Source organism: Citrus sinensis, chromosome 9 (assembly GCF_022201045.2).
Source record: "Citrus sinensis cultivar Valencia sweet orange chromosome 9, DVS_A1.0, whole genome shotgun sequence".
Taxonomy (NCBI): Eukaryota; Viridiplantae; Streptophyta; class Magnoliopsida; order Sapindales; family Rutaceae; genus Citrus; species Citrus sinensis.
In genome coordinates, this window is record NC_068564.1 from 16,661,928 (window position 1) to 16,677,799 (window position 15,872).

Consider the following 15,872-nt stretch of genomic DNA (forward strand, 5'->3'; position numbering starts at 1 on the left):
CCGGTGAGGCCGGATAGAAAAGATTGGTCATTAAGACTTGATGATGTATTATGAGCATATAGAACGGCTTTCAAGACCCCGATTGGGATGTCACCCTACAAGTTAGTGTATGGAAAAGCTTGCCACCTACCTGTGGAACTTGAGCATCTTGCATATTGGGCCATCAAGAAATTCAACTTTGACATGCAGCAAGCCAGCTCAGAAAGAAGATTACAACTGGCAGAACTTGAAGAAATTCGCAATGACGCATACGAAAATACCAAGATTTACAAGCAACATATGAAAGTCTTCCATGACAAGCAAATTATGAGAAAATCGTTCACTCCAGGTCAGAAAGTGCTTTTATTCAATTCTTGCTTGCACCTATTCCCAGGTAAGTTACGCTCTCGTTAGTCTGGCCCATTTATTGTTCATATTATTTTTTCACATGGGGCAATTGAAATTAAGGACCCAAAGAACGGTGTCACACTTAAAGTTAATGGTCAAAGATTAAAGTCATATCTAGAGTACCAACCACATGGAGAAGACACCAAAATAAATTTGAGTGACCCACCAGATTTGAATTGATTTTTTTTTCTTTTCGTTGATTTGATTTTTTTTCTTTCTTTATATTATTCTTCTGCTAATTGAAATTATTTTTGCATAAGTGTGTTTGTTTAACTATTAAGTTTTCTTTTATCATTTTTAATCATGAGTACCTTACTTAGACCGTTCCTCCTGAACATTCTTAAACCACTTCAACGTGTCAAAACTCATCTCAAAAGGCAGATTCAATTTTGTAAAACACATCGCATTTGGGCTCTACAACCACCAGAGTTAGTAGCCTATGTTGAGGGTTTAGAAAGCCAACTCAGAGACATTGAGAGAAGTGTTTACGACATCCAGTTGGAGCTTGAGGTAAATTCAATAAAAGGGCGATTTTAATTTTCTTTGTGTGTTTTAATTTGTTTTTCTGTTTGTGTGCTTTAGTTTGTTACCCCGGTCAAGTGGCGGATAACGGTACTCCGTGACAATCAAGTCGGTTACTTCAGTTTCCCATAATAACTGATATTCTGAGGTGAAAGTATGGACAGAAACGAGATTCTAGCGAAGCTTCACAAGCGATTCCCTTCACTTCCTCAGAATGCCCTCCTTACGATATATAAAGCTCGGTCCGAACGCATGCGATTACTCATGAGGAATAACATACCTGCTGACATCCGTTGGTTAATCGAGGCTAAAGTACGATCGGCAAGTGAGTTACCTCCAAAATTTATTGCATACATGCCTGGTTGTGGTAAAGGAAATTATGCAAGAAAACGACGAGCTCGAAGAATTTCTATTGCTTGTCATAAGTGTGCCAGAATGAGTTGCAATAAAAACCCATGCTCTTTAGGAATGGTGTCTGATAACAGGGAAGATAAGATTCAATTCATTAGGGATGGCTTGAATAAGGAGTCATTGGATGATATCCTTTTGTCTCTTGAAACGCATCCCAGTGGATATGTGCAAGGAGCGATTCTCCAGTTATGGCCATTATTCCAAAAAGAGCATGCATGATATAGTCTCAGGAATCTGACTATAAACGACCCTGTTTGTCAGTTTATAAGAAAACTGGATAAGAAGCCTATCCTCGACCCATAGAGGGCGTTTAAGCCGTTTTTGGACGTAAAGCCAGAGGAAAATGTGAGCCACAGTCGCAACTACCTGTAAATTGTTGTGCAAATTTTAATGTACTCGCAAGCGCACGAATCTATTGTAGTATAGATTTATGGTGACGAGTGTCGATCCCACGAGGAGGTGGATTTTAATTATGTAGAATTAATTTTGTAAATGGGTTGTTGGATTTGTGGTGGAAATGATTTGGTATATGCTAAAACTTAAATTAAAATGGCGAGAATAAATTCTAAAATTGGAATTGCAATGGCGAGAATAAATTGAAGATAATTCTATTGAAATGACGTACTTGGGTATCTGGATCCGTATCAACATGCATCATGGGCTAAATAATCCGTATTAATGCCAATTAAATCATGAGGGGGGAATCCACACCTCATGAACCACGCTCTAATCAATATGGTGCTAAGGGCTTATCGTGCCAAATAATAATAACCTTATACTAGAGAGCCGGTGTAACCAAGGCGGTACTAGACAAGATTAGTATTATTTGTCGACGAGAAGTCAAAACATCCACAAAAACTAGAGGGGAAGAGAAAGTAAATTTACCAAATTAAGCCCATGACACATGTTGAGACTTCACCTTCAACCCAAGCTTGAAAGAAAATTAGCCACTCATAATTGAACTAGGGGTAAAATGGGAATTTATTAAAATACGAAGAAAATACAAGATGGAGAGGGAATTACAGAAAATGGATCCCAAAAATGGATCCAGAGATATCAAATTAGGGGGGGAAGGCCCCCTTTTTATAGATACATGGAGTAAATCATGGCCATCGGATTAAAAACAGTTTGGACGCTCAGGATTGCGCCACGTCATCAGTCAACAGTCCACGGTTTGACCACGCGGATGAACAGTAACACGGTTTGACCCGACTTTGAACAGTAACGCGGTTTGACCCGGATGAACAGTAACGCGGTTTGGTTGAAAATAATCCTGTGTGATGCATGCACCGTACACGAGATTTTTCGTCCACTGATATGCTGCCACGTCACCATCAACAGTATATAAGAATTTTAGCCCAACAGGATCGTGACACCTCATCAGTCAATGCCACATCATCGGTCAATGCCACGTCATCGATCCGTCTATGTGAACAGTGTCGTGAACAGTAACGTAGACAGTACCGTATACGTGAATAGTACCGTACATGTGAATAGTGCCATTTTTCCTTTTATGCTCCTCCTAAGGTTTTCGACCGTCCTGAGTTCAAAAGTGATGTCCGTTTTGCCGTCTGATCTCTCCTTTATTGTGAAATGGCTATACTGCCCCTAAAATACATAAAATACTTAATTAAAATAACACACACGTAATTACATCACAAGAAGGTTAAATACATAAAAGTAAGGGTTGTTAGTAAGACTTGAAATGTAAAATGACGGTTTTCTCCTTTATAAATATGCATTTTCTAACACTCAACACACCCCCCAACCAGCTTATTGCTAGTCCCTAGCAAATAAAGCGAAAACAAAATTCAAATTCAAAATGATTTTATTTTTATTTTTTTTTTTGAAACACTCATATTTATTCAATCAGATTAATGATAGCAATCAAATAAAAGTATAAGCATTATCTCCAGTCTAAAGAAATATCACACCCATATTAACCATCCACATGAATCAGCCCAGTAGACTTTGTTATATCTACTTTCAAGAATGACATGTCAAACCCCAAAATCTCACTGGAAGTGGTGACACTCTCACAAAGAAATTAAAACCCAATAAACATAGTCACTCCAATGAATGGTAATTGAGAGAGAAAATAATAAAGAAATGATATCACATGCTCTCACCAAGATGAAATAAATATGCCCTCAGCTTAGAAATAATACGATCTCAAGTCAAATAAAATGTTAGTCAACCCACTTTATTTATCTTTTTTTTTTTTTTTTTATGCATCACTACATCTTTTTAGCCCATATAACTAGCTTCTACTTCAAACTATAGTTCCCTAAAATCAAGAAGGACTTTTATTAGGACGTAACGTAGGCTAGGGATATGGCTAACAAAGAAAGGAAATAAGGAAAACAAAGTGTATGTTTGAGAAAAATGCAGAGAATTTTTTTTTTTTTGGAAGTTGCAAGGTGGATTTCACCTATTTTTATTCTTTTGAAATAACAACTTTTGTTTTTGTTTTTGTTTTTGTTTTTTTTTTTTATTTGGCATAACTTCACTGAACAAAATAATTATTTACATTTTCTCAAACATAAATAGGTGATGGAACTTATAAGATATCGGGTAATACTCCAAATCGGAGTGGGTCAAGATGATAAGTTGACAAAGAAAAGGTTTTTTTTTTTTTTTTTTTTTTTTTTTTTTTAAAGGCTCAAAAGGGTTAACTATGGATATTAAATAAAAGGGATGGCTTGAAAGGCTCAAACGGATCAAAGATGGCCTCTCCATCGTCTTTTAGGGCTCTAAATAATCTTCCATATCTACTAGTTAGATGGGCCTCCAAATGTAGCAACACACTCTTTTTTTTTTTCTTTTTTTTTACCATTTTTTTTTAAAGGGTTAACTCAAAAGAAATGTAGAGATCGTGTATAAAATAATAAACTGCTAAGCTGTATAGAGAATGGGCAAAAGGGTTACTCTCCAAGAAAATGATAGGCTCAACAACTCACTTGGCACTTATTTATGACATGTTCATTCCTTCAAGCAACTCATATTTGTCTCCGACATCAACATGTAAAGTAGCAAACATAGCGTAACATCACTTAAGACCAAAGATAATACAAATAATAAAATTTGAAATTAATCATGTCATCCAATGTTAAAACAAATAACACAAATTTTTTTTTTAACAACATTCTACCCCCCAACCTATTCTAAACATGAAAGAAAAATATGCATGCAGGAATGTGAAAATGATGTAGAAAAATTTATTAGAATTTTTTTTTTTTTTTAACTAAGAAGATGCGTTTCTAGAGGCACTACACTCCATATTCAGCCATCTTTGACTCAAAAGTTGGAAAATGTATATTTATAGAGGAGAAATTAAAGAAGAAAAATAAACATAAACACATAATAAAGAAAAAGAAAATGTCTGAAATTAATTTTTTTTTTTTGAATTTTTTTTTTTTTGAACTTGTTTTTAAGCAATGAAGATGCGTTTCTAGAGTAACTACACTCCATATTCAGCCATCTTCAACACAAAAAGTTAGCAACAGTTAGTTTCTACAACAAAAATTAGTAAAAACTTAACCAAAATTCCACAATTGTCGACTATTCCCTCCCCCCAACTAGAACGAAACATTGTCCTCAATGTTTGAAATGAAAGAAGTAGAGTTTAGAAGACATCACCTGGGTGGTGCAACACAGAAGAAAATATTTACAGGCGGAGAGTTAAATCTAATTTGTACTTCTTACTGCGGCTACTGTTACCATCATTATTTGGACGCTCCAACACAAAGGTCCAGGGGTCTGGCTCCGGTCGATAAGCTTGTAACATATCAAATAGCTCATTAGCAGTGTGAGCACAAATAAAGAGTTTTTTCACATTAGAGGGAATGAAATAGTTTTTTATTGCATGGTTAAGAAATGCGATAAAGCCATCATAAAAGTTATTGACATTTAACAAACCGATGGGTTTCTGGTGGATGTGCAGATGGGCCCAAGATGCTAGTGTCATAAGTGCCTCTAGTGTTGCAAGATCTCCTGGAAGGAAAACAAAAGCATCAGCATGATTAAGCATTTCAGTTATTCTTTCTTGCATACCTGAGACGATTAACTCTTCTCCAGTTGATGAGTCAGACGAACTGCCCAATGGTTTTAGGACTCTTGGGATGATGCCTAACACTTGACTTCCTCTGATAAAAGCTGCTTCGGAGACCATTTTTGATAACCCTCGGTTACCTCCTCCATACACCAAATGTAAATTTCTCGCTGCTATGCTTCGACCAAGATCTATGGCTGCCTCAACGAACTCTTTATGTTTGCCATAGGTAAATCCAGAAAGCACACAAATGTTCTTGAATTGTCTATTGGGAGTAGCTGCCATTGTGATACTTCTCGAAAACAATTTGTGAGTGCTTGACAAAAAAGAAATCACATTTAAGAGTCTCGGTGATAGTGGGTCATGGTTGTGTATGAGGTAATATGTTAGTGTCAAATAACGCGTAAAGCACGTGGCTCGCAAGTCAAAAAGAAAACAGTAAAAAGGAAAAAGCAAACAGTAATAAAATTATTAAAGACAATAATGCAAACAATAAAACAACAGTGAAATGAAATAAAATAACAGTAAAGTAAAAGGATATTTACACGTAGTTGCGACTGTGGCTCACATCTTCCTCTGGTTTTACGTCCAGAAACGGCTTGAACGCCCTCTATGGGTCGAGGATAGGCTTCCCATCCAGTTTTCTTATAAACAGGCAAACAGGGTCGTTTATAGTCAGATTCCCGAGACTATATCGTGCATGCTCTTTCTGGAATAATGGCCATAACTGGAGAATCGCTCCTTGCACATATCCACTGGGATGCGTTTCAAGAGACAAAAGGATATCATCCAATGACTCCTTATTCAAGCCATCCCTAATGAATTGAATCTTATCTTCCCTGTTATCAGACATCATTCCTAAAGAACATGGGTTTTTATTGCAACTCATTCTGGCACACTTATGACAAGCAACAGAAATTCTTCGAGCTCGTCGTTTTCTTGCATAATTTCCTTTACCACAACCAGGCATGTATGCAATAAATTTTGGAGGTAACTCACCTGCCGATCGTACTTTAGCCTCGATTAACCAACGGATGTCAGCAGGTATGTTATTTCTCATGAGTAATCGCATGCGTTCGGACCGAGCTTTATAGATCGTAAGGAGGGCATTCTGAGGAAGTGAAGGGAATCGCTTGTGAAGCTTCGTTAGAATCTCGTTTCTGTCCATACCTTCGCCTCAGAATATCAGTTATTATGGGAAACTGAAGTAACCGACTTGATTGTCACGGAGTACCGTTATCCGCCACTTCACCGGGGTAACAAACTAAAGCACACAAACAGAAAAACAAATTAAAACACACAAAGAAAATTAAAATCGTCCTCTTATTGAATTTACCTCAAGCTCCAACTGGATGTCGTAAACACTTCTCTCAATGTCTCTGAGTTGGCTTTCTAAACCCTCAACATAGGCTACTAACTCTGGTGGTTGTAGAGCCCAAATGCGTTGTGTTTTACAAAATTGAATCTGTCTTTTGAGATGAGTTTTGACACGTTGAAGTGGTTTAAGAATGTTCAGGAGGAACGGCCTAAGTATGAGACTCATGATTAACAATGATAAGAGAAAACTTAATGGTAAAATAAACACACTTATGCAAAAACAATTTCAATTAGCAAAAGAATAATATAAAGAAAGAAAACAAAATCAAATCAACGAAAAGAAAGAAAAAAATCAATTCAAATTTGGTGGGTCACTCAAATTTATTTCGGTGTCTTCTTCATGTGGTTGGTACTCTAGATATGGCTTTAATCTTTGACCATTAACTTTAAACGTGACACCATTCTTTGGGTCTTTAATTTCAATTGCCCCATGTGGAAAAACAGTATGAACAATAAATGGGCCAGACCAACGAGAGCGTAACTTACCTGGGAATAGGTGCAAGCGAGAATTGAATAAAAGCACTTTCTGACCTGGAGTGAATGATTTTCTCATAATTTGCTTATCATGGAAGACTTTCATTCGTTGCTTGTAAATCTTGGCATTTTCGTACGCGTCATTGCGAATTTCTTCAAGTTCTGCCAGCTGTAATCTTCTTTCTGAGCTGGCTTGCTGCATGTCAAAATTGAATTTCTTGATGGCCCAATACGCACGATGCTCGAGTTCCACAGGTAGGTGGCAAGCTTTTCCATACACTAGCCTGTAGGGTGACATCCCAATCGGGGTCTTGAAAGCCGTTCTATATGCCCATAAGGCATCATCAAGTCTTAATGACCAATCTTTTCTGTCCGGCCTCACCGTTTTTTCTAATATGTGCTTTATTTCTCGATTGGAGATCTCAACTTGGCCACTGGTTTGCGGATGATACGGGGTCGCCACTTTGTGTGTGATTGAATACTTTGTCAAAAGAGCTTTGAATGCTTTGTTACAAAAGTGGGCACCACCATCACTGATTATTGCTCGAGGGAATCCAAAGCGTGAAACAATGTTGCTTTTCAAAAATGCTATCACCACCTTGTGATCATTGGTCTTACATGGAATTGCTTCTACCCATTTTGATACGTAGTCAACAGCAACCAATATGTATTGATGGCCAAAAGAAGGGGGAAAGGGTCCCATGAAGTCGATACCCCATACGTCAAAAATCTCAACCACTAAAATTGGATTTAGTGGCATCATGTTCCTTCGTGTAATGCTTCCCATTCGTTGACACCTATCACATGAAGAACAGAAAGTGTAAGCGTCTCGAAATATAGATGGCCAATAGAAACCACATTGTAAAACTTTAGTCGCTGTCTTCTTAGCACTGAAATGGCCTCCACAAGCTTGTTCATGGCAGAATGAAAGGATATTCTGAATTTCACTTTCTGGGACACATCGTCTAACAATTTGATCCGCACAATACTTGAACAAATACGGGTCATCCCAAAAGAAATTCTTTATCTCTGCAAAGAATTTAGCCTTGTCTTGCTTGGTCCAATGCTCTGGAAGTTTACCTGTAACAAGATAATTAACTATATCAGCATACCAAGGTAATACTTCCACACTCATTAATTGTTCATCTGGAAATGACTCATTTAATATTAATGGCTCTGTAATTGTGTCAAAGTGAAGACGAGAGAGATGGTCCGCCACAACATTTTCTGACCCTTTCTTATCTTTGAATTCCAAGTCAAATTCCTGCAAAAGTAACACCCAACGAATTAGTCTAGCTTTTGCATCTTTCTTTGTGAGAAGATATTTAAGAGCAGCATGATCTGTGAACACAATTATTTTACAACCAATGAGATAAGATCGAAATTTTTCTAATGCAAACACTACTGCTAGCATTTCTTTTTCAGTAGTTGAATAGTTCAACTGTGCATCATTCAATGTCATACTAGCATAGTAAATAACATGGGGAATTCGATCAACTCTTTGTCCTAATACTGCTCCTACTGCATAATCAGATGCATCACACATTAGCTCAAATGGTAAGCTCCAGTTTGGGGCCTGAATGATGGGTGATGATGTCAACAACTGTTTTAATTTTTCAAACGCCATAAGACATGAATCATTAAAGATAAAAGGTACATCCTTAGCAAGTAAATTGCATAAGGGTCTAGAAACTTTGCTAAAATCTTTAATGAAACGTCTATAGAAACCAGCATGCCCAAGGAAAGATCTTACTTCTCTGACTGTTTTGGGTGGAGGAAGATTAGAAATGAGATCCACCTTGGCTTTGTCAACCTCAATACCTTTACTCGAAATGATGTGACCGAGAACAATACCTTGTTTTACCATAAAATGGCATTTCTCCCAATTTAAGACCAAGTTCTTCTCGACACATCTCTGCAAAACTAGTGTTAGATGATGTAAACATTGATCAAACGAGTCACCAAAGACAGAAAAGTCATCCATAAAGACTTCAAGGAATCGTTCAACCATATCAGAAAAAATGCTCAACATGCATCGTTGAAATGTAGCAGGTGCATTACATAATCCAAATGGCATTCTCCTATATGCAAATGTGCCAAAAGGGCAAGTGAAAGTAGTTTTCTCCTGATCTTTTGGTGCTATGGGAATCTGATTATATCCTGAGTAGCCATCTAGAAAGCAATAAAATTCATGGCCTGCTAATCTATCAAGCATTTGATCAATAAATGGTAAAGGAAAATGGTCTTTACGTGTGACAGAATTCAATTTTCTATAATCAATGCATACACGCCATCCTGTAGTTACTCTAGTGGGTATCAATTCATTATCAGCATTCGTAACTACTGTGACTCCTGACTTTTTGGGGACAACTTGTACAGGACTGACCCATGAACTATCAGAAATTGGATAAATGATACCTGCATCTAATAGCTTAAGGACTTCAGTTCTAACAACTTCTTTCATGTTAGGATTTAACCGACGTTGCATCTCCCTAGTAGTTTTAGCATTTTCATCAAGGTGAATGTAATGCATGCAGTCTACTGGGTTTATACCTTTTATGTCTGCTATGGTCCATCCTAATGCCCCTTTGTGCTCTTTCAAAACATCTAACAACTTACCTTTTTGTTCGTCATTGAGGGATGATGAGATGATTACCGGTAGAGTACTTTCTTCTCCCAAAAATGCATATTCCAATGTGTTGGGTAATGGTTTGAGCTCGAGTTTCGGTGGTGATTCTGATGATGGGATGAGTTTCTTCTCTGATGGTGCTAGTTGTTCAACTCTTGACTTCCATTTATTAGTGTCCATAGATGGTGCTGAGTCAAGCAGGGCATTGACCTCATCAACCGATCTGTCAATATCAAAATCAAAACCAAAGTGAGTTAAACATGTTTGTAAAGGATCATCACTAAGGTTTGAAAGAAAAGTGTCATCAACTAATGCTTCGATTAAATCCACATCAACAATTCCATCATCTGCACTGTGAGGTTGTTTGGCAATGTTGAAAATGTTTAGCTCCATAGTCATATTGCCGAAGGACAACTGCATATTTCCAGTCCTACATTGAATGTGAGCATCCGCAGTTGCCAAGAAAGGTCGGCCTAGAATAATGGGGATGTGCTTCCTTGAATCCTGTATTGGTTGAGTGTCAATTACAATGAAGTCAACAGGAAAATAAAATTTGTCTACCTGGATAAGCACGTCCTCCACAATACCACGAGGTATTTTTGTGGACCGATCTGCAAGTTGTAACACCACTGGAGTTGGGTGTAATTCTCCCAGTCCAAGTTTCACAAACACTGAATAAGGTAACAGATTTACACTAGCTCCTAAATCCAACAAAGCATTCTCAATTGTGTGGTTCCCTATACTACATGAGATAGTGGGGGAGCCTGGGTCTTTGCATTTTAAAGGAATTTTATATTGGAGTATAGAACTAACGTTTTCTGTTAAAAATGCCTTCTTTTGGACATGCATATTTCTCTTTTTAGTACAAAGGTCTTTAAGAAACTTGGCATAAGATGGAACTTGTTTAATAGCATCAAGCAAAGGGATGTTAACACTTACCTGTTTGAAGATTTCAAGAATCTCATCTGTGGATTTTCCCTTTTTTCCTTTAGCTAACCTCTGAGGAAATGGAGCTTTGGGAACATATTCCCGTGGGTTGGTTTCTTCTTTTTCCTCCGGTGGTGAGTCCTCAACATTCACAGGTACAATTTGATTTTCTTTTGTCACTGGCATCTCCACCTTGTTGTCGACTTCTTTTCCTTTTCGCAAGGTCATTACTGCTTTGACCTCTCCATGCTGTTGTGGTGAACTGGTACTTGCTTCATGTACTCCTTTAGGATTAGGCACTGGTTGACTTGGAAACTTACCTTTCTCAACGGTCATTGCCAAGGTCTGAACTGAAGAAGCAAGTTGTCCCACCATCTTCTCGAGGCTTGAAACTGATTGGGCTTGTGAATTGAAGCCTGCTCTCAACTCATTTCGTAGTCCATCAATGGTGCGATTCTGTTGCTCAATCGTGGAGTGAGTAACATTCTTGAAATTTTGGAATGCATCCTCCCATGGTCTGGGTTGAGAGTAGTTCTGGTTCTGATTGTATGGTCTAAATGGTGGCTGAGAGGCTTGAGGATTTTGTGGAATTGGTGGAGCTGGAGCTGTTGGTCCATTCTGTTGGAATCCTTGAGACCATGAAAAATTGGGGTGGTCTCTCCATCCAGGGTTATATGTGTTGGAGTATGGGTTGTAATTTGATGGCTTTCTCATTACACCTATGGCATTGGCTTGATCTGAGTATGAGTCATGGTCATGTGGTTCTGTTGATTTAGCAGTCGATAACGATGCTATTTGTCGAGCAAGACCTTCAACCATCTCCTTGACTTCTTTGATTCCCGAAGTTGACTCGCCAATTTGAACCTCATTTACTCCCTTAATTCGTCTAGTATTCCTGAGTGATCGACTCCGTTGTTGGGAATTATCCGCTTGTCGCTGGAAGAATTCCCAAATCTCTGATGCACTTTTTGACATTAGCTCTCCTCCACTTGTTGCCATTAGCCATTCTTGCACATTCGGCAATAATCCCTCCAAAACGTATTGGCATTGGTGCCATTTCTCGTACCCATGATGTGGACACTTCAAGAGTAGCCCATTGAATCGCTCCCATGTTTCGAAAAATTGCTCGTCCTCTCTCTGGGTAAACTCTGAGATTTCCCTGCGAATAGCATTGGTTTTATGCACTGGGAAATATTTATTCAAAAATTTCGTTACCATTTGTTCCCATGATGAAATGCTATTAGCAGGTAAAGTATTTAACCATGAACGAGCTCTATCTTTTAAAGAAAATGGGAATAGTCTAAGTTTAACATCATCATCTGAAAAATTCTCATATTTGAATGTTTGACAAATGGCATGAAAATCATTCAAATGATTATATGGATCCTCATTTTCTAGGCCATAAAATGTAGGGAGACAATTTAACACACTAGGTTTTAATTCAAAACTCCTAGCAGCTACATTTGGGTATCTTATGCATGACGTGCTCAAATTAGCTAAGGGACTAAAATAGTCCTTAAATGGCCTCTCCTGTGGTGCTTGTAAATCCATTTTATTTTTAACGTGTTTGTGTGTGCGAAGTGTTTTTTCTAATTCAAGGTCTATAGGTTCAAGATTAGGTAATAATGACCTACGACCATGCATGCAAATAAATAAAATAAAAATAAAGATGCAAACAAAACAAAAAATAAAGATGGGAACAAAACAAATAAAAATAAAGAAGAGGGAGAAATTACGATACTAACCTTATTGCGCTATTACAACCTTTCTATAAAAATACACAAAAATAAATACGTGAAAGAAATTAACTAAAAATTAAATTAATAAGATAAACAAAAAAAAATTACAAAGAAAAATAAATGGAAAATTAAATTACAAAATTTTAAAGAAGAGAAAAAGAAAAGAAATACTAACCTTTAAATGTAGATTCACTTTTTTTTTTCTTTTTTTTTTAATAATAAAAAAAAAATACAAGAAAACAAATAAAAGAAATTATTCACAAAAATTAATTCTATGAATTAAAATTACTTACCTCCCCGGCAACGACGCCAAAAACTTGTTGTGCAAATTTTAATGTACTCGCAAGCGCACGAATCTATTGTAGTATAGATTTATGGTGACGAGTGTCGATCCCACGAGGAGGTGGATTTTAATTATGTAGAATTAATTTTGTAAATGGGTTGTTGGATTTGTGGTGGAAATGATTTGGTATATGCTAAAACTTAAATTAAAATGGCGAGAATAAATTCTAAAATTGGAATTGCAATGGCGAGAATAAATTGAAGATAATTCTATTGAAATGACGTACTTGGGTATCTGGATCCGTATCAACATGCATCATGGGCTAAATAATCCGTATTAATGCCAATTAAATCATGAGGGGGGAATCCACACCTCATGAACCACGCTCTAATCAATATGGTGCTAAGGGCTTATCGTGCCAAATAATAATAACCTTATACTAGAGAGCCGGTGTAACCAAGGCGGTACTAGACAAGATTAGTATTATTTGTCAACGAGAAGTCAAAACATCCACAAAAACTAGAGGGGAAGAGAAAGTAAATTTACCAAATTAAGCCCATGACACATGTTGAGACTTCACCTTCAACCCAAGCTTGAAAGAAAATTAGCCACTCATAATTGAACTAGGGGTAAAATGGGAATTTATTAAAATACGAAGAAAATACAAGATGGAGAGGGAATTACAGAAAATGGATCCCAAAAATGGATCCAGAGATATCAAATTAGGGGGGGAAGGCCCCCTTTTTATAGATACATGGAGTAAATCATGGCCATCGGATTAAAAACAGTTTGGACGCTCAGGATTGCGCCACGTCATCAGTCAACAGTCCACGGTTTGACCACGCGGATGAACAGTAACACGGTTTGACCCGACTTTGAACAGTAACGCGGTTTGACCCGGATGAACAGTAACGCGGTTTGGTTGAAAATAATCCTGTGTGATGCATGCACCGTACACGAGATTTTTCGTCCACTGATATGCTGCCACGTCACCATCAACAGTACATAAGAATTTTAGCCCAACAGGATCGTGACACCTCATCAGTCAATGCCACATCATCGGTCAATGCCACGTCATCGATCCGTCTATGTGAACAGTGTCGTGAACAGTAACGTAGACAGTACCGTATACGTGAATAGTACCGTACATGTGAATAGTGCCATTTTTCCTTTTATGCTCCTCCTAAGGTTTTCGACCGTCCTGAGTTCAAAAGTGATGTCCGTTTTGCCGTCTGATCTCTCCTTTATTGTGAAATGGCTATACTGCCCCTAAAATACATAAAATACTTAATTAAAATAACACACACGTAATTACATCACAAGAAGGTTAAATACATAAAAGTAAGGGTTGTTAGTAAGACTTGAAATGTAAAATGACGGTTTTCTCCTTTATAAATATGCATTTTCTAACACTCAACATAAATATCCTTTCACTTTACTGTTATTTTATTTCACTATTATTTTATTGTGTGCATTATTGTCTTTAATAATTTTATTACTGTTTGCTTTTTCCTTATTACTGTTTACTTTTTCCTTTTTACTGTTTCCTTTTTTACTCGCGAGCCACGTGCTTTACGCGTTATTTGACACTGACATGTTACCTCATACACAACTGTGACCCACTGTCACCAAGACTCTTAAATGTGATTTTTTTTGTCAAGCACTCACAAATTGTTTTTTGAGAAGTATCACAATGGCAGCTACTCCAAATAGACAATTCAAGAACATTTGTGTGCTTTCTGGATTTACCTATGGCAAACATAAAGAGTTCGTTGAGGCAGCCATCGATCTTGGTCGAAGTATAGCAGAGAGAAAATTACACTTGGTGTATGGAGGAGGTAACCAAGGGTTATCAAAAATGGTCTCTGAAGCAGCTTTTGTCAGAGGAAGCCAAGTGTTAAGCATCATCCCAAGAGCCCTAAAACCTTTGGGCAGTTCGTCTGACTCATCAACTGGAGAAGAGTTAGTCGTCTCAAGTATGTAAGAAAGAATAACTGAAATGCTTAATCATGCTGATGCTTTTATTTTCCTTCCAGGAGATCTTGCAACACTAGAGGCACTTATCACACTAGCATCTTGGGCCCATCTGCACATCCACCAGAAACCCATCGGTTTGTTAAATGTCAATAACTTTTATGATGGCTTTATCGCATTTCTTAACCATGCCATAAAAAACTATTTCATTCCCTCTAATGCAAAAAAACTCTTTATTTGTGCGTACACTGCTAATGAGCTACTTGATATGTTACAAGCTTATAGACCGGAGCCAGACCCCTGGACCTTTGTGTTGGAGCATCCAAATAATGATGGTAACAGTAGCCGCAGTAAGAAGTACAAATTAGATTTAACTCTCCGCTTGTAAATATTATTTTCTGTGTTGCACCACCCAGGTGATGTCTTCTAAACTCTACTTCTTTTCTTTCAAACATTGAGGACAATGTTTTGTTCTAGTTGGGGGGAGGGAATAGTCGACAATTGTGGAATTTTGGTTAAGTTTTACTAATTTTTTATTGTAGAAACTAACTGTTGCTAACTTTTTGTGTTGAAGATGGCTGAATATGGAGTGTAGTGACTCTAGAAACGCATCTCCATCGTTTAAAAAAAAATTCAGACATTTTCTTTTTCTTTATTATGTTTTTATGTTTATTTTTCTTCTTTTTAATTTCTCCTCTATAAATATACATTTTCCAACTTTTGAGTCGAAGATGGCTGAATATGGAGTGTAGTGCCTCTAGAAACGCATCTTCTTAAAAAAAAAAAAACCATTTTCGTTTTCTATCATTTTACGTGTAACATTTCTAATTAGTTTTTATGCATCATTTTCACATTTCTGCATGCATATTTTCCTTTCATGTTTAGAATAGGTTGGGGGGTAGAATGTTGTTTAAAAAAAAAATTGTGTGATTTGTTTTAACATTGGATGACATGATTAATTTCAAATTTTAGTATTTGTATTATCTTTGGTCTTAAGTGATATTACATTATGTTTGCTACTCTACATGTTGATGTCGGAGACAAATATGAGTTGCTTGAAGGAATGAACATGTCATAATAAGTACCAAGTGAGTTTTT

The 15,872-nt window shown here is 37.1% G+C and overlaps 1 non-coding gene and 1 pseudogene across 1 annotated transcript; both read left to right on the forward strand.

Annotated features, from left to right (window-relative positions):
- Positions 1-15,872, forward strand: part of LOC127899889 (uncharacterized) — a 116,749-nt pseudogene that overhangs the window by 17,934 nt on the left and 82,943 nt on the right.
- Positions 11,842-11,945, forward strand: LOC127900154 (small nucleolar RNA R71). The gene has a single exon (XR_008052172.1). It is a non-coding gene; the product is annotated as a small nucleolar RNA R71 (small nucleolar RNA).